Here is a 27,498-nt window from a genome sequence, read left to right as displayed (position 1 = left end):
GTAGGGAAACTTCCTCATCTCTAAGGGAAGTGTAAGGAACTCATGGTGGCAACAGTAAAGACAGACGCAAGTGATCACAGTTCAAGTTCTAAGATAGGAGTAAACTTCGACCATCAAATGAAAATAAGGCAGTCCTTGTGGCGTTGTGTCAAAATAAAAGGACCTATACGAAGAGAAACCTATTGCCAATCCTTACTCTAAATACAAAAGAAGTGTAGGGTAAAGTTCTCAATAAAGAAAAAAGTGTGTACAAAATAATAATTCAGGATGTGACTGCCAGGGGTCTCCTTTCCCCACGTTTTGAGCACGAGACAAGATGGATCTCCAGAGCACAGCACACACTCGAGCCTTCCCAGCACGAGTCGACCCCGCACCAGTCGTATTCAACAATTCACTTGAACAGTTCCTTTCTCAATGAACTTTGGGTGATGACTTTCTACCCCTGGACCTCCTTCTTCGGGGTTCAGACTCCTGTTCAAACGCTAGCCTCCCTCCTTCGGGTTCACAATGGCTTTTCTTGCATTCGCGAGTCTTAATGTCTTTCCAAACAATTCACTGCGTACATCCCTCCGTCGGGTTCATTCCTGTCAACACATTGTTCATATACTGATTTCACCATGCGGGATTCATTTCCCTTAGCTTCACAATCATCTGTCGGTCAAAGACTTTCGACGGTACAGAGGATTTTACAAGATCACTGTATGACCACCTTGACCTTGACCTCTCTTTGCCTCTTCCCAAGGTCTTCTAGTTACGCTAGTCGCTTATCATCGGGTAATTGCCCAGAGTTTCCTGTGTGAGCACCCACGTTGTGCCCGTGCCTCTGTGCTGGTTTTCCCCCTCTTTTCTCAATAGTTCCTTTGAACCTTTCAAAGTTCAAATTAGCAGCTTGCTACTTTTCGTTCAACACAGTTCGTTTTTTTTGCGACTCTCCCCTCGACTCACCGGCTGTGATGAACCACTTGGCTTTCTTCTCCTTCGAGTCAAGGTTGGTACCACGGAGACCAGCGTCTCTCACCGGCTTGGTTATCAGCGGAGGATGGTCTTGTGTACGGAAGACATCTGCTGCAACACACGCTGGCTATTGTTTGCTGTCTTATATTTCTTTCTGTGGAGGATTCACAGGCCTTGGTTGGAAAGGGCAAGGTCGCTTATCTCCTTGTCGCCCCCTCGGTATGAGCCGTCTTTCTCCTCCTCTTGAACTGCTGTGCTGAGTTAGCTCTCACGCCATGTGGTCTACCTTGCTCGCCCTGTGCTCTCGTGCTCCACCTTTTATCCCTGTGGGGAAGGGAAAGGGCCATCAGGTGTGTGTAACTCTGGTCAATTGCCTGACTTTGCCTGACCCTTGTATTTGGCATGTTCGATAAACGGCTCCGGTGTGAGTCCGTTGTCTTTCGTGTTGTGCGAAAGTGCTCGGGTTGGAAAAGGTGGGGGCAGTGTTTTCGAATGTCCTATGTGGTAGAATGGGGAAAAGGTGTTGAAAGAAGGGGGCTACTGCGTCTCACCCGTTGGTGTCCCACTCCCCAAGGACCCACCATCCAGGTGATCCACCTTCACTGGTCCACCACCAGGAAATGGATCCAATAACGATCGGCGTATCCTGGCCACCTGGATGTCAGATCCCCAGGGACTAGCTAGGACGACACCTTCAGGTTTCTCACAGACGGTCATATCATTCTATTACCTGGGGCCAGGAGGACAGCTCTGGGGCAATGCAATTGTTTTTGAAGCAAGACAACGCCGACCAGCATCGGTTTGAACACGGTCCTCCGTTTAGAGTCTGGTCTCCAGCATAAAGCACAATATAAGAACCCAATTCTTTTTTTTTTTAACTAAACCATGTAAAGACTGTGAACTATGTGCATCCTAAAAGCCCTTCTTGCTCCTAAAACTTGATAGGTTTCTGGTAAAAGTGCTGGCCCATAGGCCAGTGCCCTTAACGGAATCCCTCGTGTTGCCAGACCAATCAGGATTCATCCCGGGGGAAGGGTCACCCACCTTAACCTTAGAAGATTGTTTGCCGTCGTTTCCCAGAAATGCATGCAGCTGCAATATCATTGGATGCCAAGCGACATTCGATACACTCAATTGGGGTTTTCTATTCACAATACTAAAGAAAATGGGAGTGGACTCAACCTTCCTATCCCCAACCCGTCTATATAAATGCATCTGATGGCCAGCATGTTAATCAATGGCAATCTATCAAGCCCGTTTCCACTCTTGAGAGGAACCAGACAGTGGTATCCTCTCTCGCTATTATCGTTTGCTCTGGCTAGTGTTATCAGGGCTAAGCATATAGAAAGGGAACTTCCATTTTGCACACAGAAAGAAAAGACCCCATATCACTGTATGCAGATGACCTTCTTTTGTATGTCAAAGATTCTAGCACTGACATTGAACTCATAATTGACATAGGGTGTAATTCGGTCCTACTCTGACTTATTCCTCTCACTATTAAGACCTTACCAGTAGAGAACACATCGTTTTCCTCTGATGCTTGGAAACAGCAAGGTATCTGGTAATAATGGCGGACAGGAATACAATCATCCTATATGATAAGAACGTTATACTAAAACTCAAGGACATTGAGAATAAAGTGAAAATACCGACCCCCCCGGGGCGAAGCACCACAAATGCAAGCTCAGTTGTGACAGTTAAGGCAGGGAGGCAAACGTCCTGGATCAACAAACCAACCAGCGAAGTGCTGGCAATCAAGTGTTTTGGTGTTTGGTGTATGGCATGCAGTGAGCGGGCTCCCAGCCTTCCTTCCAAGTGGAAGTAAGATTTTCAAGTCAGAAATAGTAGCACTTGTATTGCAGTTAACATCTGCTATCGGGCCACTGCTCTGTTTGTTTCCTCGTTGCCAATCACATGACTTGTCCGACTGAATTGAAATCTGCTTGTCGTAGCAGTCAGCACATCCGATGTGCTTTGGTTTATTATAAGTGATATAAGGTGGCAGTTAAGCGTACAGTTTGCAGTCAGCAGTACTGCAGGACTGTTAGACCTTGAAAACCAGCCCTCAAACACAAAGCTGGTTTGCTGACAGCCGCTCCTGCAAGCACCATGACTATTAAGCGCAGAGTGCGGGTTGTCTGCTCTTTTCGCCTGAGGTGACTGCAGGGCGACTGTGGGGTGTGGACCCTTTGAGCCTTTGAGCCCTGTGGCGTGAATGCATTCAACATCTCCTTCTATTTTTATCCTTGGACCTCAACTATGCGATCACATTTGGCTGTATTGCTTCCCAGAGTGAGGGAGCTCCATTATTCTATGCATCACTGCAGCGTTGCGGGTAAAACTTTACAACTCTATCGCGAAGGGCTGACTCATATTGCAAATACTACCCGTTTGGCCCATTTTCCACGTTCATTGAAGAATTTTGGAGGCTCAACCCATCATCCACGTAACTGTTGGACGAACAAACCTTTGAGCTTAGCTGCGCAGCCTACCCTTTGGCTTGGTTTTGGAGCCGGGTCCTTTATTACTCTCTATTGTCAAAGGACGGTTGCAGGATTTACTTTTAAATTAGGGTAACTTTGTCTTTCGCTGCCAGAGACAGTCAGTCAGTCAGTCAGACCTGTCAGGCCTAGTTTAAGGAGTCCGGCTCATGGGAATACAACTGCTAACGGGATTACTCCTGGTCCTCCCATGGAAAAAGACCTTAAGGAAATCATGGAAAACGAGGAACTGCGCGAAATGGAAATTGTTGCAGCCCTTGTGCATTACCTGGGGGAGGAGGTAACTGAATCGAACTCAGGATCATTCGTTTACAAGATCAAGCATACGTCTACTTATGCCAGGAAGCTCAAGCATACGTCAATTTATGCCAGGAGGCGTAAGAATTTAACGAAATCTTTGTTACCATGTGACTCAGGTGCCTACCTTACCACAACACCTACTGCTGAGAAAATAATTAATGATTTTTATAATGTTGTTGGCTCAAGCACTAAATTAGGATTCCAAATAAACAAATTAGGATTCCAAATAAACTTTACCATCGCTGGTCAACTCAAATGTGAATGAAATGACTGATTTGAGTATGATCGAACACGTCGACTCCATCATTGATCTGGGCCATTCTGAACCAGCAAACTTTATTCAGCAAACATGTGATCATTGAGGTCCAGGTTCCCCTACAGAGTTATTGGATATGCGATTGGTATATCTAGAAATTATTCTAGGGTTTTAGTCAATCGAGGAAGGGAAAGCACACTCAATGATGTTGAGCTCAATTCAAACAAAACAGATTATTTGGAGGCCATTCATACACATGCTCCACTCATGGGGCCAGTCATACTTGAGGGTAAGTCCTCAGAAACTAACGAGGTAAGGCCTGTAATTAGCAAACATGTAATTCTGATTGACAGCTCTGTGGAAGGCACTAACTTGTATTAATAAAAACGGACACGAAACATTACCACAGGCACCCCTGGCCTCTGGGAACAACATTGTACCACTGGGTCTTATTTATGTGTCTCCTAATTTGGTAAATTCTATTATTGTTGTAGACAATGGTTTATGTCACCAACAAAGGAAACTTTAATGGAAGCAATGAAACATAAGAAGTCGGATAAATCCAACACAGTAAATAGTGGTGGTGGCATAAAAGCTTTGAGAAAAACAACCGCAACCAGAAAAATATAAAATCAAAGAACCTAAGATTGGGGAAAAAAAGAAAGCATTCGTCAATTAGAACATTTATTGGGAACCTTACTACCAAGGAGGTTCTCTGTGGTGGATTTATACATGATGGGAGAAGGAAGGCGCAGTGTTCTCATGTGACTAGGGAGGCGTTTAACACCGTTGTTTCAACGATTCGCACCTGTAAGAACAATCTTGCATGCACTGATTCCAGCTCTAGCAGCTTTGGCGTCGGCTGACCTGGAAAGAGTTGCATTTGTGGACTGAAGCCATACCAACAACTGTATCCTACATTTAAATTAGGTTGGTAAGGGAAATGGATCTGCTGGAACGTTCAAAATTGGAAAAGCTGTTTTTTTTAATTGTGCCATGTGAGGATAGAGACACGGAGAGGTGGGGAAATGTGTCGGCTGGAGCTTTGAGTGTGTGTACCATGGGCATGGGGTCAGAACACAATTACACCGGTAACTCAGGGAGAGTGGACCGGGCGGGAGTCACTTCTGCACTATGGAAGTCAAGTAGTGCCTGATTGAATTGTGTACCATGCCGGCCCACGGGGATTGCCGATCATACATCTTTGCAACTTCAGGTAGGCATGGGGAATTTAGATCAGGGTACAGATTTGCAATGTGCCCAGCGATCGGTTGATTTAAATGTGTCCTCTTGGAACTCAAGAGGGAATTGTCATCTTCTTAGCAACCGGGATGTCACCAACCTGTTGAGGCAATCTGATTGTATTCTTTTGCAAGAAACTTGGCTCCTGGAAAAACCTGTGCTGGATGGATACACACCTTTTTTCCAGGCGGCCAAATCAAGTAGATGTGGTCAGCCAGCAGTTGGCCTTATCACTGCTGTTCGTTCTGGGCAGAAATTATCTGCTAAAATGGTGCCTGTCATTCTAGCGGTTGAGTTAGCAGGTCTTGGTGGGGAGCTAAAGCTACTCTTGATTAACATCTATTGCCACAAGCAAGTCTGTGATTTGGGTCTGTGATTTGGGTTTATTCCTAGAAATTGTGGCTCAAATCATTTTGAATTGGCAGAGTAGGAACAAGGGAAGGGGATTTAAATTCTAACTGCAGTGACCACGAGGTTGAAGGTGATCCTTGGGACTACGTCATGGATGAGAATACATCTCAGCTGAAAATAGCTAATGGTTAAAAGTGGTTTGTGGCTCTTTCCTCTTTGGGTCTTCAGGTCCTAAACAGACAGGTGAAAGGGGACATCCCTGGCCAACCAACTTGGTTTAGGGGAAACTCCAAGTCCACTTTTGACTACAAGTTCGTTGGCCACGCTTCGTTTCAGCGCTGTACTGAATTTTCCCCTCTGAAGAACTCTTGGAGTGACCATTCAGTTCTAAGAGCTGTTTTCGGGGTGTCTATTTGTGATACTCTCAGAGGGGGCCTTACGAATCTAAAATGTAATCCAGCGGGAAACTTGGTGCATTGGACAGACTCAAATATCTGTAAATTAAATCTGATCCTTGGAGAGGTGATGAGTCAATCCACTTTTGAATGAAAACTAAAGGTCTTCTATGTACCTCACTTTAACTCCTCTGTGGCTGCAATTGTCGCTGAGGTTCCCTCTTCCAAAGTTAACCAGGGGAAATTTGTGAGCCGCCATGTACACTGCTTTGACAATGATCTGGCTAGTAAAAAAACGGGAAATGAGAAGTACTCGAATGAGGATGCATAAATTTGGTGGGGGCACTGAAAGTAGTTTGAGGGCAGCAAGATTGGTTAAACAACGCTATAGGAACTACAACAAACCTGTAGAGGCTAACCTCCTACAGAGATATGCCAAAGTCATGTTGTACACTGTCATAAAGAGGGACGTGGGCTGTACATTAAGTCTGCTATTTCAGAACTGAACCCTGTTGCTGAAGCCGTTTGGGTTGATTACTTTGAGGATCTGTATTCTTCAGACCTGGTTGCCAAATCTATGGATTTCTAAAGTGATCAACCGTATGACAAGTCAAGTTACAACATAACTTTTTACGTATAGGACATCGTAAGGGTGATTCATTTTAGCAAATGGTTGCAGGCCCCGGGCCCTGATGGCCTTACTAACAATACCTTAAAGGCAGACCAGGTTACCTGGGCAATCGTTCTTTCAATTTTATTCTGGAGTCTGGTGCGCCCTCGTACTATTCCTGAATCTTGGCACACAGCACAGGTTGTGCCTATTTACAAGAGAGGGACGAAATGTGATCAAAGAAATGATAGACCCATTTCCTTGCTGGATATTGACAGCAAGGTATTCACCTCTCTATTGTTAAAGCATCTGAAAGATTGGGCAGTTTCTGTGGGCCGTTGTTAGGAAAGATTTCGTAATTGTAGGTAATTTTCCTTCCATGTGGCAACCCCTAAACTTTTTGCTGTTGTTTTTCACCTTGTTCTCGACTTTGCCAGAGAAGTGCAGCCTTCTGCCGCACTCCTCTGGGCTTTCGCTCCTTTCTTACGGGGAAACTGACATGCCCTTAAGACTGTCAGTACCGGGGAACGCTGTTTTCCGTAGTTTCTTTTATCATGTTGCGGCTTTAGTGCAACATGACACAAGAGGGCACTGTAAGCTAAGTTACAGCTCTCTTGGGTCTCTAGCCTTCTACAGGCACTAGATACTCGTTTAGGATTGTATCTGATCGGTGCAAGTGATTCAGGGACGGGAATGGTGGCAGCGATTGTTTCTTGTGTTTTGAGCTCCTTTTGGCGTTCTAAGCGCGTTTCTCGCGCTTAACCCAAATTGGTGGCCTGGCTCCCAAAATGGCCAGACCACGAGGCTCCTTTGTCCTGTCCGCTGACCGTCTTGCTCCCTTCACCTTCCCCAGGTCGAGCCGACCCGGGGCCTTCCTTATTTGGGCATGTACTTTCCCGCGAAACACGGATGCTTTCGCGGGCTTCTACATGTCTTGTGTGTGCCTCCAGGATGTGGGCTGGGATGTCTGGTCCCAATACACATCCTGTGTGCCAGAGAGTCTAGGGTGGTGTGAATGCCTGGGACCACCGTGGTCCGTGATTGGTCCACGAATGGTGTAAGTGTTGACGAGCGGATCTCCCATTGGGTCCCCTCAGTTTTGGCGCGAAGGGAACCGTGGATAAGAGGGGGCTGGAAACACCACTACCATGTCGATCTCCTGAGTTCTCACGAACGAAGGAATACAGGAGCCAAGTATCCTGCAACCAAGAGGCTGGACCGAGGAATCGCTGGTGACCCGCTGAAGGACTTCTCCTCTGCACTGCTGTCGCTTGTGAAACCCTTTTCACCTTTGATCGAACCAGAAGGCCTGTACTGGTACTTCGACCCTTGGAATAGCGGGAACAGCTATTCTCGGCATCTTCACCATCTCCTGCCAGTAAGCCTTCGGAAGCGTCTCTGGGCCATCCAGCTGACTGACCAGCTTACACGGGAGTCTTGCTCTGTAACCGCCGCCAGGCTGTGCAGTATTTCGAGTCCTTGTCACTCTCACACGCTTCGTACACTTGGCGTTCCCAGGTCTGAAGTGAGTAGTGTACATTTGGCTCAGATACACACGGCCGCTCCGTTTCCCTGCTGTGGTAACAAACTGTGCGGGTTTCTTCGATTGGGACGTCTTTTTACTCAACATGACGACGAGGCGTTCCCTGCACTTCTGAACCTGCCAGCTGCTGAAACTGACGCGGAGAAGCCTGGGTCTGCTTGCATCGGGGACCGGTGAGTAGCACAGCTAGGATCTGGTCGCCCTCCTGCAGGAGCCCACTGCTTTTCCCCGCTGTGTCAAACAGCACCCTTTTCCGTACTCGCGCTCTGCTTCTGCCCACTGTGGAGGCTGCGCTTGAGTCGTGGAACTTGTTCTTCTTCTTTTGTGCACTAAACTGAACTGCCTGATTTCCCTCAAAGAGCTTCTCCTTTTGCCCGTTGGCACCAGCGCTTGCAGGTACTTTTGAGCACAAGGCTCCACTCTTCGCAGGGCTCGGACTTCCATCTAGTTAGGTGCCTCTGAAGGCGAAGTGGGTCTAAGCATTATTGCGCACTGCCTGTTTTCCCTCCCTTTTAGGTGGACTACACATTTCGTGCATATAACGCTTGAGACTTGTTGTATTTGTATATATATTGTGTTGATATGGTATGTGTTGGTTTACTATCGTTATATTGTGATTTTCTCGCTATGGTCATTGTTTTAAAGGCCTTGAAATAAATGTGTATATATTTTTAATATAACAACTGTTTGGAGTAGTTTGTAAGTGTTCTTGCTTTGTGTGCTCATTGCGGGCTTTCAGTCACCCTCACCCCTCTTGAGACCTAGTCTTGACCGCCGCAATCGCTACCTTGATTGGTCTGGCTCGTCCAGAGGTTACCCTGTTCCAAGTAATTAGGTTGGCCTTCTGAACTTCTGCGCCACCAGGACAGAGTTCAGAAATCCATCTTTACAAATGGGTGTACAGCGGTGGGATGCGACTGAAGGTATCCAGTGTTGCGCACATACTAAGGCATTTCAGGTTATTCCAACCAGGACACATAGTGAATTGTTGTAGTATAACTTTAAAAAGGTCATAGTCCTATCTAACAGTATGGAAACAAATACCTTGTTAACTTTAAATGCTTCCAAATCAGAAACATTGAAAGAGATGTGTGCGGAGAGAGGTGTTTCCTCTCAAGGCACGAAATTGGAAATGATCCAAAGAATCGTGGCGTGGCAAGAAGCGCAGCTTGACGCTATAACTTCTGAGGACAGTGCGGAAGGAGGTGGGGCTGCTCTCACTGGTAGAACCGACGGTTCTGCCGCTGCACTGATCCATCGCGACCACGAGGACAGGGAGGACGAGATGTCTAATGTTTCCTTTGCCAGTGCGGATGGGGAGGCTATGCTTGAATTCAAGAAGCAAGAGCTGCGGTTTAGGCAGCAGGAGCTTGAATTCAGCATAGCCAAACTAAAAATCGAACAGGCAGAAAAACAAAAAGACAGGGATCACCAGTTGGAACTGGCCAAGCTTCAGGTTGCAAATGGGTCCAAGGGTCCTGGACATGGGTCTGGGGCCTCCTCTCATCCACGGTTTCCGAAAGATCTGCTCAGTGTGTATGAGGAAAGGAATGACATTATGGACTGGCTGAATGCGTTTGAGTATGCATGCGAAGTTCAACAAGTTGACAATGCTGATAAGATTGCCTGGTTACTCAGCAGACTGCCCCATTCTGGCTGTAGTGCCATTATGGAAATGTCGAAGGCTGAGCGAGCTGATTTCGCAATGTTAAAGCAAACTCTCATTTTAAAGTTTGGGAAGACTCCGGCCCAATATTTGAAACGTTTCAGAGAGTATAAGAAAAAGGAAGGTGGTACTTGGGTATCTTATGTCACTGAGTCCTTGAAAAACTTAACTGGCTGGGTCGAAGGTTATAAGGTTTCTACCTTCGAAGGCATGATAAATCTTGTCTTGCTGGAACACATTCTTGCATCTTCTTCCCCAGAGCTTAAGCAGCTTTTGGCCGGTTCGAAGGAGATAGATCCTAAGAAGCAAGCCATTGCAGCCGACTTATGGGTGTCACATCGAGTGTCCCATAAGGACAAAACTCATCCTGGTAAGCAGGAGGAAGGGAAAAAGTCCAAAGATATAGAGGGTGGAGAATCTGATAAATCTTCTCATAAGGGCCACAAAAAGAAAAATAAGGGTAAGACACAAGAGAACTCACAGGGTAGTGGAGGTCAGCCTCCGAAACAGAACTCTGGTTACAATAAGCCTCCCTATGTAAACAGACCCAATGGATCTGGTTTTGCTTGTGGAGCAACTGACCACGTGAAGGGGGATCCCCGGTGTAAGGTTAGACCTTTGGGGGTCCACTCCGCTAATCTGGCCTTCTCCTCCTACGAGGAAGAAGAGATTACAGGAGCATCCTTCTCCTCAGACTCATTTCCCAGCGGGATAGAGGCTGAGGTAGTTTTAGTTTCCCTGGGTTCCTGGGAGCCTAAAGTCGCAGAGGCTTATGCTAGGATTCCGGATAATACCAAGCACTACTTTAAAGACAGTGTGCTGATCAATGGAGTAGATACTCCAGCTCTTAGGGATAGTGGGTGCAGTCGCACTGTAGTGGATTCTACCTTGGTAGAGGAAGTTGCCAGAGCTACTCTGATGCCCAGTAAGTTGGCAGACGGCCCACTCCGTATGTTCCCAGTAATACCTGTAAATCTTACTTTAAATGGTACAGCAGTCAGGATTCCAGTGAGCATTCAGAGAAACGTCCCGGGAAAGGTCTTGTTAGGTAATGATCTCAGAGCTTTAGGGCTCGTAGGAGACACTGCCGAAAGACCCTACACACAGTCTCAAGCACGGGCAGCATTGGCCAAGACCAATACGCTGCCCCAGCCGAAGGGGAAACCCAAGGCGAAAGGAGTCGACCAGTCAAGACGAGGGAAAGAGAATATTCCCCCGAGCTCGCCTACCACTGCGGTGGAGGAAGTTGGTCAATCGCCCGGGCCTGACGAGGAGGTGGCGATGCCTGAAGTATTTGACCCCAACGATCATCCTGAACTAAAAGACTTGTTAGTTGAAGGAGGTCCTGATAGGGACGAATTCAGTAAAGGCCAACGTGAGTGCCCATCTCTGGAAGGCCTAAGGAGACAGGCCTGCTCCCAGCTTGAGGGTGAACCTCCTGGGACGCATAGGATTTATTGGGAAGGTGGACTCCTGTATAGTGAGCCCACAGAGTCTACAGAAGGAGACCATAGGAGGTTGGTGGTTCCCCTTGCTGTTAGGCCCTTCCTCCTGCAGTTGGCGCATGAAGTTCCCCTTGCTGGTCACCTTGGTATGAAGAGGACCAAGCAAAGGTTATCCATGCACTTCTACTGGCCCAAGATGGGGGTGCAAGTAGAAAGTCACTGCAGGAGTTGTGCCTCCTGCCAGTTGTCTGTCTGGTAAGGTTGGCGCGACAATCCAAGCTCTGTTGGTACCGCTCCCAGTTGTGGGGGTACCATTTGAAAGGGTAGGGATAGACATCGTTGGTCCCCTTGACCCGCAAACATCCTCGGGCAATAGGTTTATCCTGGTGCTGGTCGACCATGCAACCAGATATCCTGAGGCCATCCCATTGAAAACTGTAACTGCCAAGTCAGTTGCAAAAGCTTTACTTGGCATATTTACTAGGGTTGGCTTCCCTAAAGAAGTTGTGTCGGATCGTGGCAGCAACTTTATGCCGAAGTATATGCAGGCTATGTGGAAAGAATGTGGGGTCACCTACAAGTTCTCTTCTGCATACCACCCCCAGACCAATGGTCTGGTGGAACGTTTCAACAGAACGTTAAAGAGCATGATTGGGGCTCTGGAGGAACCTCAGAGAAGAAAATGGGATCTTCTTTTACCATGCTTACTGTTTGCCTACCGAGAGGTACCACAGGAGGGTGTTGGCTTCAGCCCCTTCGAACTTCTGTTCGGTCATCCCGTACGGGGACCCTTAGCCATCGTCAAAGAGGGATGGGAGATGCCCACTCCCCCTGTTACTACCAACGTAGTTGATTATGTGCTAGGGCTCAGAAAACAGATGGTACTTCTGATGGGCTTGGCTAGTGATAAATTGAAGGCAGGACAAGCGCTGGTGAAACATTGGTACGACCAGAAAGCTTCCCTCATCAACTTTACACCTGGTCAGCAAGTCCTGATCATGAATCCCATAAGGCCTTGAGCTTTACAGGACAAATGGTCAGGCCCTTACACAGTGGTGGAGCCCCTGGGTGAGGTTAACTATTTAGTGGACCTTGGAAGGCCTGGACAGGCTCCAAAAGTGTTTCACATGAATAGGCTGAAGGCTTTCGTCCCAAGAGTCGAAATCGCAGCACTGCTACTGGCTTCAGATGTAGAACCTCTCCCCGACCTGTTCCAAAGCGGTCCTTCAGATAGCTCCGTTGAGGGTGTACGAGTGGCCCCTCACCTGACTTCTGATCAGCAGGCTGAGGTGAAAAGTTTGCTTAGGCAGTTTTCCCCCCTGTTTTCACAGTCGCCTGGTTTGACACCTTGGTGCACACATAACATTGACACAGGAGACAGTGTACCTACCAAAAGTAGGGGATACAGGATGTCAGACAAAGTACGGTCTTATATTAAGACCGAGGTCAACAAGATGTTAGACCTTGGGGCGATTGAACCCTCTAGTAGTCCTTGGTCCAGCCCTGTGGTTTTGGTTCCAAAGGCAGGCACTTCTGAATGGAGGTTCTGCGTGGATTACAGGGCTCTGAATGCGGTCACCAAGACAGATGCACACCCCTTGCCTCGAACAGATGAGCTGGTGGATACTTTGGGTGCCTCCAAGTACCTCAGCACGTTTGACCTCACTGCTGGCTAGTGGCAAATAGCTTTAGCAGAACATGCCAAGGAGAAGACAGCATTTTCTACTCCAGACGGCCTTTACCAATTCCGGGTAATGCCGTTCGGGTTGAAGAATGCACCTGCCACTTTCCAGCGGCATGTGAATCATGTGTTGAATGGGTTGGACGAATTCTGTCTTGCATATCTGGACGATATAGCAGTTGTCAGTGCCACCTGGGAAGACCATGTGAAACACCTCAGGATTGTGCTCCAGGCTCTTCAGAAAGCACACCTGACCATAAAGGCTAGTAAATGCCAGATTGGACAAGGCTCAGTGGTTTACCTTGGACATGAAGTAGGTGGAGGGAGGATACAGCCTCTTCCCAGTAAAGTACAAGCAGTACAAGACTGGCCTACCCCCACTACGCAAACCCAAGTGAGAGCCTTGTTAGGACTCACGGGGTATTACCGCAATTTTGTGGCAGACTATGGCACCATAGCTGACCCTCTGACTGCCCTCACAACTCCAAAGAAACCCAAGAAGGTAACTTGGACCGACGAGTGTGAGAAGGCCTTCAATGGTTTAAAAGACTCCTTGTGCCAGGCCCCTGTCCTCAGGGCCCCTGATTATCAAAGACCTTTTATCGTGCAGACGGATGCCTCTGACACTGGGATAGGAGCTGTACTATCACAAGTAGATGAGAAGGGTAAGGAACACCCTATTGGTTTTATTAGCCGCCAGCTTAAGGACAGAGAGCTCAGATGGTCCACGGTAGAGAAAGAATGTTTCTCTGTTGTGTGGGCCCTAAGGAAGCTGAGGCCCTACCTCTATGGGACCCACTTCACTGTGCAAACTGACCATAAGCCCTTAAAGTGGCTAATGAACATGAAGGGGGAGAATCCAAAGTTGCTTAGGTGGTCCATAAGTCTACAAGGCTTCGACTTCACTATTGAGCATAGGCCAGGTGTCCAACATAGCAATGCTGATGGGTTGTCCAGAATGTTTAACCGACCTGAACAAGAGACTCATCCAGGGGTGGATTAGTTCCCCCTGTCCATAGTCTGGGAGGGGCGAGTGTTAGGAAAGATTTCGTAATTGTAGGTAATTTTCCTTCCATGTGGCAACCCCTAAACTTTTTGCTGTTGTTTTTCACCTTGTTCTCGACTTTGCCAGAGAAGTGCAGCCTTCTGCCGCACTCCTCTGGGCTTTCGCTCCTTTCTTACGGGGAAACTGACATGCCCTTAAGACAGTCAGTACCGGGGAACGCTGTTTCCCGTAGTTTCTTTTATCATGTTGCGGCTTTCGTGCAACATGACACAAGAGGGCACTGTAAGCTAAGTTACAGCTCTCTTGGGTCTCTAGCCTTCTACAGGCCCTAGATACTCGTTTAGGATTGTATCTGATCGGTGCAAGTGATTCAGGGACGGGAATGGTGGCAGCGATCGTTTGTGTTTTGAGCTCCTTTTGGCGTTCTAAGCGCGTTTCTCGCGCTTAACCCAAAATGGTGGCCTGGCTCCCAAAATGGCCAGACCACGAGGCTCCTTTGTCCTGTCCGCTGACCGTCTTGCTCCCTTCACCTTCCCCAGGTCGAGCCGACCCGGGGCCTTCCTTATTTGGGATTGTACTTTCCCGCGAAACACGGATGCTTTCGCGGGCTTCTACATGTCTTGTGTGTGCCTCCAGGATGTGGGCTGGGATGTCTGGTCCCAATACACATCCTGGGTGCCAGAGAATCTAGGGTGGTGTGAATGCCTGGGACCACCGTGGTCCGTGATTGGTCCACGAATGGTATGAGTGTTGACGAGCGGATCTCCGATTGGGTCCCCTCCGTTTTGGCGCGAAGGGAACCGTGGATAAGATGGGGCTGGAAACACCACTACCATGTCGATCTCCTGAGTTCTCACGAACGAAGGAATACAGGAGCCAAGTATCCTGCAACCAAGAGGCTGGACCGAGGAATCGCTGGTGACCCGCTGAAGGACTTCTCCTCTGCACTGCTGTCGCCTTGTGAAACCCTTTTCACCTTTGATCGAACCAGAAGGCCTGTACTGGTACTTCGACCCTTGGAATAGCGGGAACAGCTATTCTCGGCATCTTCACCATCTCCTGCCAGTAAGCCTTCGGAAGCGTCTCTGGGCCATCCAGCTGACTGACCAGCTTACACGGGAGTCTTGCTCTGTAACCGCCGCCAGGTTGTGTAGTATTTCGAGTCCTTGTCACTCTCACACGCTTCGTACACTTGGCGTTCCCAGGTCTGAAGTGAGTAGTGTACATTTGGCTCAGATAGACACGGCCGCTCCGTTGCCCTGCTGTGTTAACAAACTGTGCGGGTTTCTTCGATTGGGACGTCTTTTTACTCAACACGACGACGAGGCGTTCCCTGCTCTTCTGAACCTGCCAGCTGCTGAAACTGACGCAGAGAAGCCTGGGTCTGCTTGCATCGGGGACCGGTGAGTAGCATAGCTAGGATCTGGTCGCCCTCCTGCAGGAGCCCATTGCTTTTCCCCGCTGTGTCAAACAGCACCCTTTTCCGTACTCGTGCTCTGCTTCTGCCCACTGTGGAGGGTGCGCTTGAGTCGCGGAACTTGTTCTTCTTTTGTGCACTAAACTGAACTGCCTGATTTCCCTCGAAGAGCTTCTCCTTTTGCCCGTTGGCACCAGCGCGTGCAGGTACTTTTGAGCACAAGGCTCCACTCTTCGCAGGGCTCGGACTTCCATCTAGTTAGGTGCCTCTGAAGGCGAACTGGGTCTAAGCATTATTGCGCACTGCCTGTTTTCCCTCCCTTTTAGGTGGACTACACATTTCGTGCATATAACGCTTGAGACTTGTTGTATTTGTATATATATTGTGTTGATATGGTATGTGTTGGTTTACTATCGTTATATTGTGATTTTCTCGCTACGGTCATTGTTTTAAAGGCCTTGAAATAAATGTTATATTAAAAATATATACACAACTGTTTGGAGTAGTTTGTAAGTGTTCTTGCTTTGTGTGCTCATTGCGGGCTTTCAGTCACCCTCACCCCTCTTGAGACCTAGTCTTGACCGCCGCGATCACTACCTTGATTGGTCTGGCTCGTCCAGAGGTTACCCTGTTCCAAGTAATTAGGTTGGCCTTCTGAACTTCTGCGCCACCAGGACAGAGTTCAGAAATCCGTCTTAACAGCCGTCTCAGTAACTTCCAGAACGGCGTCCGAAAGGGTCACTCTACAAATATCAAGGGATGTGTCTTGAGGGCTCTCCAAGACATGGCATGGGGGGGGACAAGGCTGTTTGTACCTATATGGCCTCAATTGACCTCTCGGCAGCCTTCGATCGTGTTGATCATAATAGAATGTGGTGGAAGTTGGACGCTTTGGGGCTGCCGAGAAGCCTATTGAAGCTGATCACGAGGCTGCATGAGAATACAGGTATTCGGGGAGGCTAACTCATGCTGGGGACTTATCCTGACGTATTTCAACAAGTTCAGGGCTGAGGCACGGGTGCGTTTTGCCCCCTGCCTTTTCAACCTGTATGTCTGTGATATTCAGGAAAGCCTGCTGCTAGCTTCGCTTGGCGCCCCGAAAGTGGGGGGAGGGTAAATTGGGGTAGTTGTTTTGTTGGCCTGTGGCGATGTCTTTTCTTTTCTTCACCAACTCAGGGGTTGGTTTGCAGAGGCTGTTGAGGGCATTTGAGACCTACGCCAATAGTAACCATTTGTTAATTCATCCAAACAAAACTAAGACCCTGAGGCTGGTGAGTGGACAGAGACGAACCAAGGCCGGTTGGTCTTTGGCCGGTGCTAGGACAGAGTGTACAGGAAGTGACACAAACCTGGGTTTTTTGGTGAATGCCCAACCTGCGAAAGCAAAACTCTGCACCCATCTGGTTCAAATGGCAAACTGTTTAGGGTAGCAAATTGTGAGGTTTGAAAGGTAGTTTGGTAAATTCTCGATCAGACCAGCAATTTCGTTTTACGAAGGAAAGATAGTTCCTGAGTTAATTTACGGTCTTGAACTGTGGAATGTTTAGAACTCTTGACCTTGTGGAGGCAACTATTTGGAGACATATTCTTGCCCTCCATAAATCTGTTCCATTGTCAGTGATTCGGTACGAGTTGGGGCTACTCTCTATGCAAGTAAGAGTTAGCTGGGGAATGTTATCTTTGTTGAGGGGCAACATGGGTGCCCAGGCAGAATCACTGTACAACGGATTAAAAAACTCTATGGAACTAGGCATACGCCCTGCAGGGAACCCTGAGTACCTTAACTAATTGAGAACTTTTGAAAATATGTTGAGTGAACTGAATCTGGAACCAGAGGACTTGCTTTTAACTCCTGATCGGGTTAAAAAAACTGTTTGATCTCGACTGGGCTGGCTCTATGGACAAGGGGCGTACCATTTGCTGTTAAGCATGAACAAAGAACAATTTTTAAAGACTCATAACTTGTGATTCAAAATGGTGAAAAATATACCAAGGACAGATCTGTTAGTCTAATTTTTGGCTGCACGTTTTAAGAGGCGGCAGAACCGTGTAGCATGTTCTGGACAGCAATGGCAATATATGTGGTTTTATGTGGAATGTATGAATCCTAGAATTGTGAAAAATGACACACACATTCCTCTGTTAAACACACACATTTGTGGAAATGTGCATAAAGTTTGGAAATTGTGTTCATAGCAAAAAGGACAGAATTCTGTAGAAAGTTGAAACAAGACCCCACAGCTGAGGGATTTGGAGGAACAGATGCTACATAAAATAGGGCACCTGTGTGGGTGATTTGTGTAAAAGTGACCAATGTAGAAATGTGTATTTAGTATAAAATCCGATTTTGAGACCAGTAGCTAAAGGGCGGTTTCTAAGAACTGTAAAGCAAGCCATAAAATGTGACATCATCTGGCCTTGATCCAATCACTCAAATGCAAGGCGCAGATGAAGTTTTTGATCCAATCCCAGCTCAGAGGGGCAAGCTTAGCTACGCCGATCCATACACCCATTTTGTGATGTCATTTTAAAGGATAAATAGAGACAGCTGACAACACATAGGGACTCACAGGTCCACTCAATTTCCTGATTCCGGCGAAGCACTCTGATCCAGCATTCTACATCCAGCTTCAACATCCTACCAGATCCAGATGCCAAGACTCTTGCCAGCAGTAGAGAACTATTGAATTTCTGCAAGGCTTAAATGTTCAAACTTATTCTTGCAACCCAGCGAAGAGCTGTGGTGTGCGAAGGACTTTTGAACTAGTATCCTGGAATTCTCTGGCTTGCTATCACTAGGCTTGCCTGAGGAACTCGCTATCCAGCTGATTGAAATATCCACCGACTAGGAGGGCTGATCCTGTGCAAATCCGGTGACAGGCCTAGCTGACCCGATCCCGTGCCTGATGTGCTGCTCTTCCTAGACCAGATCACATCCATGACCAGAACTGACGGTCCCATTTAATAACTTATCCTGTGAGTATCAATAGGAAGTACTGTGACCCATAGTATATTTGCATTGTCTTATCCCAATCTCAAACCCATCCTATCTTTCATTCAGAACCATAGTGTTGCTAGAACTATCTTTGCGCTGACTCTTTTCTCATCTGAAGAAGTAGAGTATCCACAACAAGCGGGTTACCCTGATCACGTGACTGTAAGATACATCTGTGGCATTTGCTTTTTCATAGTCATAATCTATTGTAATCAACCCATCTGTCATTTTCAAAGTGCATTTCTGTTTTCCATTCTCACACCTATTTTACAAAAACAACCTTTACTAAAACCTCTATAACTCCCTCATTTTTAGTGATAGAAACGAAATTTCAACTCCTACTTCTACCTAACATCCATAGAACTCAAAACCGCGCGATTCTCCTGTTATCGCGTAAGGAAAAGTTTGCCGCGATTTTACATTCTGAGAAATCCTACACATGTGAAATAGCTTTGTTTCTGACTTGGACTTTGAGATTTCCATTGTTTTCTTTTGACTAAACCATTGCTTGTGATTGTGTGCAACTGTCCAAAGCAGCTCCCATAGGAATTTATAACAATTTAACTATTTTTGACCACATTCTGTGATTTTGCTCAGTCAATTCCAAAGACAATTTAAAAGCCAATCTGACAGCTGCAAAGTCAATTCTGTTTTTCTCTTGTGTTTGAAGGGGGAAGGTGGGACTGATATTCTGTTTGATTTGTGCTATTCCTGAATACCTGCTCTCTCCTCCCATCTCTTCACATTGCCTATTGGGGTGGGGGGGTTGAGGGGTGCTGCAGGGGGAACTCCTAACCATAGTGCCATCTGTCCTACACCAATTCAAAAGTATTCTTTTCTGTGCTGCATTTGTTTTTGTGCTCATTAATTGATTCATAGTGTATTAAAGATATCATTCAGTGTTCTGTCACCCCATTGGTGATTGTTGTTACCTATTAAAATATATTGTGATTAAATTTTAAATACATAAATAAATATTTACCTTTGCAAACTAGCCTGATTCCTGGTTCAGTGTGACCGGGGGGGGGGGGGGGTGGGGAATCCAGGAGAAGGGTGTGATACGAGTGGTATATCGTTCAGAATATTGAACTCATAGATAAAAATAAATAAGGGTTTCAATTTTGCACTACATGCTGGGCGTGACGTGGGTGTATGCCGGATTGAAATCAATTACATGCCCATTAAAGGGACCGTTCTGAGGAGAGGGCAGATTACACTAACTGATGCACTTTGCAGATTTGTAAACTGGAGCCAGAATGTATGAAGCACTTGGTTCTCTATTGCCCTGCCCCAACAGTACAGAGAATGGCATTCCTGAATAAGATATTGACTAAAATTGAATGACTGAACGATGAAGTGCTCTGGAGGCATTGTATACCTTTTCTGAATAGATCTGACGGACTATCTATGGCAGGATTTGTAAAGTCTTTTAACCTGTATCAAATGTAATGTAAAGTGGGGTTTCCTTTTAAAGTGTTTTTATGTTATTTCTTGACTTTAAGGATGGATTGATTGTATGCAGACAAGCTTTTTTGTTTTCTTTTTTCCTTAATTGCTATGAAATTTGGCATGATTGTATGTATTGATTGAACTATGTAGATTTTTCTCTTTGTTTTATTATCTCACTGCGAAAAACTTTAAAGTTTTTTTTAACCATGAACCATAAAAAATACATAAAGTGGAAAAATGGACAAAACTCCCAATATCCATTTCTACCAGAGTGTCGCCCATGAAAATAATTATACTTCCAAAACTGTTAAATGTGTTCATGAACATTCTCCTCCAAATTCCCAATCTTTTTTTCATGAGTTACTATCCTTATTTACTCAATTGATATGGCTGGCAGGCAAGTCAGAGTAGCTCTGAAAATCCTGATGCAACCATTGAAAGATGGAAGACTTGGAGTGAAAGACCTAGCGGTTTATTACCCAATATTGCAAGCACCTTTTGGGCAACATGTGGCACTGGAAAGAGAGATCGTAGCACCTGTTTAGTTAAGATCGGTGTTGTGGGGGATTCCTCGTATTTCACGTGAACGGATGCACACAGTGCGCCCTGCAATATGGGCCCTAAACAAATCATATTTGAAATTCGGGAGGACTCTTCCTCTGCCCACTCAGATATTCTTTGATAAAATGTGGGCATTCAACAGCTCCATTGAACCCTATTACTGTAAGGAGCTAGCAAAAATGTGCATAATTATGAAAGATGTCCTCTTTCAGAAAAAGACTTTCATCACTCATGACCAATTTAAAAAATGGGAAGCACATCTTTGACTCACTTAATGTTTTATGTCAAAGTGAGGGGTGAAAAGAAGAAAGCACTCTCCACCTTCCCCAGACACCACCAAGTGACCCCTTATTAGCTTACTTGACAACAGCAAGGGACAAGAAAAGATAAGTCTCAATAATATATGCAATGGTGGGGGTTGGCAAAACGCAGGTTAATATCAATCCAAAAAATGTGGGAGCTGGTCCTGGATTGCCTAATTGATGTGGCGACCTGGCACTATAAATGTGGGCAATTAAAGAAGATATCTATTAACTATAAACATAAGCTGTTTGTAATTGTATTTATTTACTTTATTGACTGCTTTTGCCAAAGTGTTTTACAAAACTAATAACAACAGTACACTAAAAAGTGAGAACTGACAAAATCAATAATCAGCACTAAATGAAGGAAAGAGAAAGAAGAAGATGGGTTTTGAGTTGAGAATGAAAAATATGATAGGTATAGGGCACATGGATAGAAAGTGGAAGAGCATTCCACTGCTTAGGTGCAAGAAGTGAAAAGGACCAAAATTGAGACGAAGCACAAGGTGCTTTAGGAACAGCAAGAATAAATTGAGATGGAGAATGAAGAGAACGAGGAGCAGAGTAGAAAGAAACAAGAGAACAGAGATAAGGAGTAAGACCACAATGAGCGTTATAGACAAAGCAAAGAAAATGAAAAATAAGAGAAAGATCAAAGGAAAGTAATGAAGCAGAGCAAAGAGATGGAATAACAGAAGAAAAAAAGGCAGCTGAAAAAGAAGACTAATCGCAGAATTAAAGACAGAGCATAAAGGAGTAAGATGAGACTTGGTAAAGGCCAAGCAGAAGAAGTGAACAATAGTTTAAGCAGGGAAAAAACAAGTGATTAGACCAGCGGTTTAGTAGAATTTTAAATTCATACACATGTGGTATTATACCCCGAAGAAAATCCAGAAATTCAAACCTATATTCCTGGGGGCATGTCCAAGATGCAAACAAGTAGCAGCAGATTGGGTGCACGTAGCATGAGCATGCTAGCAGGCATGGGGTTATCAGAATTTGAGATCATGGTTGATGAACCAATACCAATGGACCTGTGTGTATGCTTGTTAGGGCATGACTGAAATGTCACATAATTTAGTAGGAGTATGCATATGTAGACATACAAACACACACACACCCCACATACAAACACACACAGCGAAACATACACTAATGAAACAAGCTGAAATCCTTAAGAAATAAGGTTGCTTCCTATATAAAAAGATAAAGGGCCTCATTACAACCGACCCGGTATGGAAACAACAGTGGCGGTAAAGCCGCCGCCACCGTTGTTTCCATGCCGGGTGATCACAACTCCTGCAGGCGGAGGCGTCAAACCCGCCAGGTCTGACCTGGCGGGTTTAACACCGCCCGCCTGCAGGCGGACGAGGAAACACCGGCACCATCACGAGATGGTGCCGGTGTTTCCATGATCCCCGTCCCCATTGAGTCCTATGGGTTGTGATGCCCCGGTAATTCTGGGAATGACGGAGGCGGAATGGTAATACGAGTCCGGCGGTAACCAGGCGGATTTATCGCCTCGGTTACCGCCGGACTCGTAATGAGGCCCAAAGTCAGCAAAGGTAGGGCATACCAATGTTAAGTTACATTCAGTCCAAAAGTAGCAAAATGAAAAGTCTGCAAAAGTTGGGGATGCCAATGTTAAGGTACACGCAGTCCAAAGGGAACAGAATGTAAAATCTGCAAATGCTGAGCATACCAATGTTAAGGTATACTCGGTGCAAAGGTAACAGGATGCAAAGTCTGCAAAAGCTGGGGATGCCAATTCTAAGGGTGCAGAAGTACGAGTCTTGACCCAGTTGTGGTAGACTGTTTGGATTAGACTTTTATTTACAATAATAAAGGAAAAAGAAAAGGCTATCTTGCCCTACTTTTTATGAGGGGTGACCTACCTCAACAAAAATACTAGGAACCCAGTCAGGATGTCCGTAAAGTAAATGTCCACCATCCTGTGTCTAAACCTATTTTAGTCCCTCACATTGACAAACTACCAAATGAAAACTGAATGTCTCATTCACCCAGAAGGAGGTCCCTCTCCTTCTAGATGTAGACTCCAAGGCACAGTTTTTTGAGTAAAGAATATGCAGTTAACTGTCAACTGTTTGAATGTTCAGCCCAAGTTAAAGAAAACACAATTCCTCACTTTCCTGGGGAAAACCTCTTCCGTGGTTCTTGAATCCGTTTATAAATCAAACATAGTTCTCCCCTTTTCTGGAGGGAACCTCTCTTGAACAAAACTGTCTAAAAACAATACACAGTTCCCCAGACTTCTGGAGGGAATTTCTTCCTAGGTTAGTCAATCCAGGCCTAGTTCACTAACCTACCCGACTTGGTTTCATAGTGCTTAAGTTGCAAGCCCACTGGACCTGCATGTCTCTGCCTTGAGGTGGGTGTGCAACCCTTAGATACTTTGTTGATGCTCTTTGCTTATTTCCATTTAGATCGCAGACCCAGTTGCACATAAGAAGTGCTTCCCCACTTTCAAATGGGTCCCAGGCAGGATTTGTCTGCTTCTGTGGGACCCCTGTCCTTGTTTTACCTAGTGTCTACTTGGACAGACCTGATATACTCTCCTGCTAAGCAGGGACGTCATTTCACCAAAATGCCAGGGGTAGCGGAAGTGAAATCACATGCCCTTTGACCTCTGATGACATCACAGGAAGTGATGTCATCTGACCCCACCCCAAAGTGACATCATAGGAAACGATGGAACATGACCTTTCGCGCCTTGACAAAACAGGAAGTGGCATCACATAGCATTGTTTTTACGTACACTACGAAAAATACGGTTACGGCATCACTGTAAAGTGATATACTCTGCCTGCAAGAATGGATCACCATATGTATTGTTAATATCAGTGTGTATAAGCCCATATTCTCAAATTACTGTGAATGCAAGCAGAAGTCCAGGCCAAACGATAATGATGTGTTATTATATAGCACTTAAGCGCTTCATATAGAACAAATAAACATACAATATCATCCAATCTTTGTTGGTACTCATTTATCAACCTCAGCAGGTTGAAAGGCTGAGTTCACCTTGCCGCGAGTCGAACCTGCAACCTGCAGATCACTTACACATTGCTGCAGTGAACGCTCAACCCACTGAGCTATCTTACCGGCTATAGCTACCAGAAAACCAGCCACTCCAGAAACAAAGAGCCACATGCTACAGCCCAGTAGACACAATTAAAAAGAAAAAAAATATATTTTTTTGTATTTCTTTTTTTTTTTTTTAGGGGTAACAAGGGAGACCACAGGGGTAGCAAGGGAGACTTCAGGGGTCGCAGGTGCAACCCCTGGCGATCCCTAAATGAAATCCGTGCTGCCGGTCACTACCCCATAGGTTCTTAATGTTAGTGTCAGCACATAAGGCTCTCCTGCTATCCCCTTGCGCCCTTTGAGATATGTTTTCATGATTTACAAAGTTAGAATAAAGTGTCTACAATTTTATACCCTTGGTTTTTTCGGGATGTGTTGGCCTCCTTGATCCCTCTTCTTCATCTCAGTGGTATTTGGTGTTAAGTTTGGGTAAGTCTCCCTCTTCCTCGTCCCAGTATTGTCAACAAGACTTTCTACTTTACCATAACATATAGAGGCATGGAGGACCAGAGGGGCATGAGTGGGGGATAAGGAGAGTGGGGGGTCCAAGTGAATGCCGCTTTCTCCCAGGGCCACCATCACCAGTCCCATGAAGGATCTACCTCCCCATGAGATCCACCTGCTGAGTAACACCCACAGGAGGACTAGCGGGTAGCAACCTCACCTCCCTGGCCTCATGGAAAGGGGCCTCCCTCATGGAAGCAGTGACAATACTCTGGGATTCATCACACAATCTTAAGGTAACCTCAGTCCAAAGAGAACAAAATGTTACGTCTGCAAAAACTGGGGGTTCCAATGTTAAGGTATACTCAGTATAAAGGTAAACATGTAGAGTCTGGCAAATCTGGGGGCGCCAATGTTCAGTATTTCCTACTCAGTCTATTGTTAAACGGAGTCTGAAGGAGGGAGGAAAGATCCATATTGTTAAAGGTCGCAGAGAGGTCAGTAAATTGGTGACATGGGTGAGAGCAGTTTCAGTGAGTGTTTATTTAGGGGGGAGAGAGAGAAAGGGGGGAGAGAGACAGAGGGGGAGAGCGAGAGAAAGAGGGACAAGGGTTGACAGAGAGAGGGGACGAGGGGGGCGAGAGAGAGAGACAGAGACGGAGCCAGAGACAGAGAGAGAGAGAGATTCCCTTTAGGAGTTTTACTGGGAACTTCATTTTTTCTGGTCTCCCCCACCTATAACTTTTCGCACACTCAGGGAAACTTCACGAAACTTTCCCCAATAATTCACAGGGGGCTGCTGAACTTTTTGGGGAGGTTTCATTTGGTTTCGTCCACGTTTGCCAAAGTAGTAAGGCTCCCAAAATCACATTTGAGTATAAAGTGCCTCTTAACCGTAACTTAATACCTCGGTAATATGTGCGCATGGGGATGCATACTATATACATCCCATGAAAGTAAAGATGCGAGTGATATAATTATATAAAGGAGAACCCCTTCACCTAATGACTCCCCATCCATCCCACGCCCCCCCAAGCACGAACACGAGGAAAAATCCATCTCTCTCGGGAATGCTATAATTCCCCTAATAGGATTACCCACAAAGCCAAAACGCTTTACTTTTTTATCCAGAAATAGCCACCAGTTCTAGTCGCGTCCACAGCAAATAAAACATTCATACATCTCGCCATTTCTTCTAAATGGAGTTCACAAACTTGTTCATCGGTCGAAAGACTTCTAAGGATATATACCACCTCCGAACAGTTTTCAAAAGCATACGAGAAAAAAAGCAAGTCACAGCGCAGGCATCCCCGGTAAACTTTTCACCCCTCCTCCCCCGTCAAAAACACAGACCCTGGCAGACTTGTCTCTACAACACTGGAGCGTCGAGTCTCGTCTCCGATAAAATTGTCGAACTTTCCTCATCTTCTTAAACTTGTTTTTACCTAATGTTCTCCCTCACTCGATGCGAGTGCACACAAACCACGAGAAAATGCACACTTTGAAATGAACCCCTACCTTTTGTCCTTGCAGCCCCGCGCATTCCTTTCTCCGGGGAGTGCGTGAGAAGTAAAACTGAACAGACTCCAGTCCAACCTGACAGCAACGATTATAAAATAGACGGAGGGAAAAGCGCGGCTTCGCAGGGGTGGAACAGCCAAGTGCACTGTGGGAAGCAGACGGAGATAAACTGGAGCACTCCAGTAAATACACCACATTCAATGTCACCGCGCTGCCCAGCTGCAATTTAAACATCCATATCTAGTTTTTTAGGAGGTGTGCTGCCTACACATGCCTGAAGTGTGTACACCCTATTTTAGTTCGTCACCTCTTTTGTTTTTAATTGGACAATTAAGTAGAAACGTGTTGCAGTATGCGTTGTATGTTCTTGCTTTGATACTTAGATAGTATATGCAATTGGGTGTGCACAACATTATTTGCTGGAACTTGTTACAGTGGTCAACACAACATCCACAGATACATTTTCGAAAATTGATCGAAACCAGTGAGAAAAAACAGAGGCATAAAATTAACCCCTACTGTGTGTTGTGACTTTAAGCGCCTCCGGGCTCGTGCAGTGTCACGTGTTGGTGACACCTGGTACACCATGTGATGGTCCCAATAAAAGGGGCGCACAGCTACTCGTTCGCCAGTTATCACACAAACTCAAAGGCTCTTGGGATCATGTTATGCGTGCATGCAAGGGGGTGCCCTCCTTAGCGGTCCAATAACAACTGCTGACGAGGGATAGTGATGGCCCACGTGTAGCCCGGCAATGCTGGAGCACACATCCTCTGTCATAGATTTTCCGATGACCGTTGGCACACTGCTTACCAGGTCCTGTGGTTAACAAGCATCTGCCACCGGAGTCCCCAGTGCAGGCTTTAAGGAGAACGCAGCGACCAGTAATGCAGTTGGAGACATGTCCTGACAACCGCCAGCACGGAGCACCCGAGTGGAAAAATAAAGACGTTTTGAAGGAAACTCCTGCTTGGGAGAGTGGGTTGGCGTGGTGAGGACCACATCCACAGCAATAAACATTTAACTCCCGCCTGGGAGAGATGAAGCAGCAGGGACTGCTGCCGCTGTGACTAATCAACTTCCGGGGAACCAGTGGTCCATGGATGAATATCGGTTTCTAAACCATCAATCAGCCCCACACCTCTAGTACACCAGAAGGGATCCGGACGGATTGGAAACACAAGCAAATTATAAACCTCCTTGTCCAATTTTGGTAACGTGGACAGAACGGCATGCTTATCTCCGAAAGGCTGTGGATCATTAGTTAGTTGCAACACAGCGAAAATACAATTAATCACAATAGTTCAAGGATACTTGGTTTCAACACAAAGGGAGCAATGGGTCATAGAATGTCACTAGGGGCCTTCAGAGAAGGACCAGGGGGACAGAACCAGAATGTACCTTCTGTAGTAGGAGTTCCTGGTGCTTGACAGGGTTGAGTCGGTTTCATGGCGCTTTGCAGCTTCTGTAACAGAGTTCAAGACAGGAGACAGCTGCAGGTATCAGGCAGCAGGCAGTTCGAAAGCAAAGCTGGATGGACGGCTGCAGGCTAGCCCACACGGTGGCTCGGGTTCAGGAATCATTTCAGTTTTGGTTATACAACAGTTCAGCGGTGCAGTCGGTTGTAGCTCAAGGGGCTCGAATGGCTCGACAATGTCCTTTAAGGTGGACGTCGGTAGATGCTTGTCGATACACTACTCTTAGCTTCTTCACTGGGCTTGTGTCGTCCTTTAAGGAGGGCGGCCCAAAGT

At 46.2% G+C, this 27,498-nt stretch overlaps 1 protein-coding gene across 1 annotated transcript in view; it reads right to left on the bottom strand.

Moving 5' to 3' along the window:
- TMEM98 (transmembrane protein 98) overlaps window positions 1-25,881 on the bottom strand; it is a 418,722-nt gene extending 392,841 nt beyond the window's left edge. The window contains exon 1 of the mRNA XM_069634076.1: window positions 25,745-25,881. The gene's annotated coding sequence lies outside the window, so the exon portion shown is untranslated. The remainder of the gene's footprint in view (window positions 1-25,744) is intronic.
- Between the last annotated feature and the right edge of the window lie 1,617 nt (window positions 25,882-27,498).

The sequence above is a fragment of the Ambystoma mexicanum genome, chromosome 13, assembly GCF_040938575.1.
Source record: "Ambystoma mexicanum isolate Mex_15411 chromosome 13, UKY_AmexF1_1, whole genome shotgun sequence".
Classification (NCBI taxonomy): Eukaryota; Metazoa; Chordata; class Amphibia; order Caudata; family Ambystomatidae; genus Ambystoma; species Ambystoma mexicanum.
This window is presented reverse-complemented; position numbering and strand designations above follow the sequence as displayed.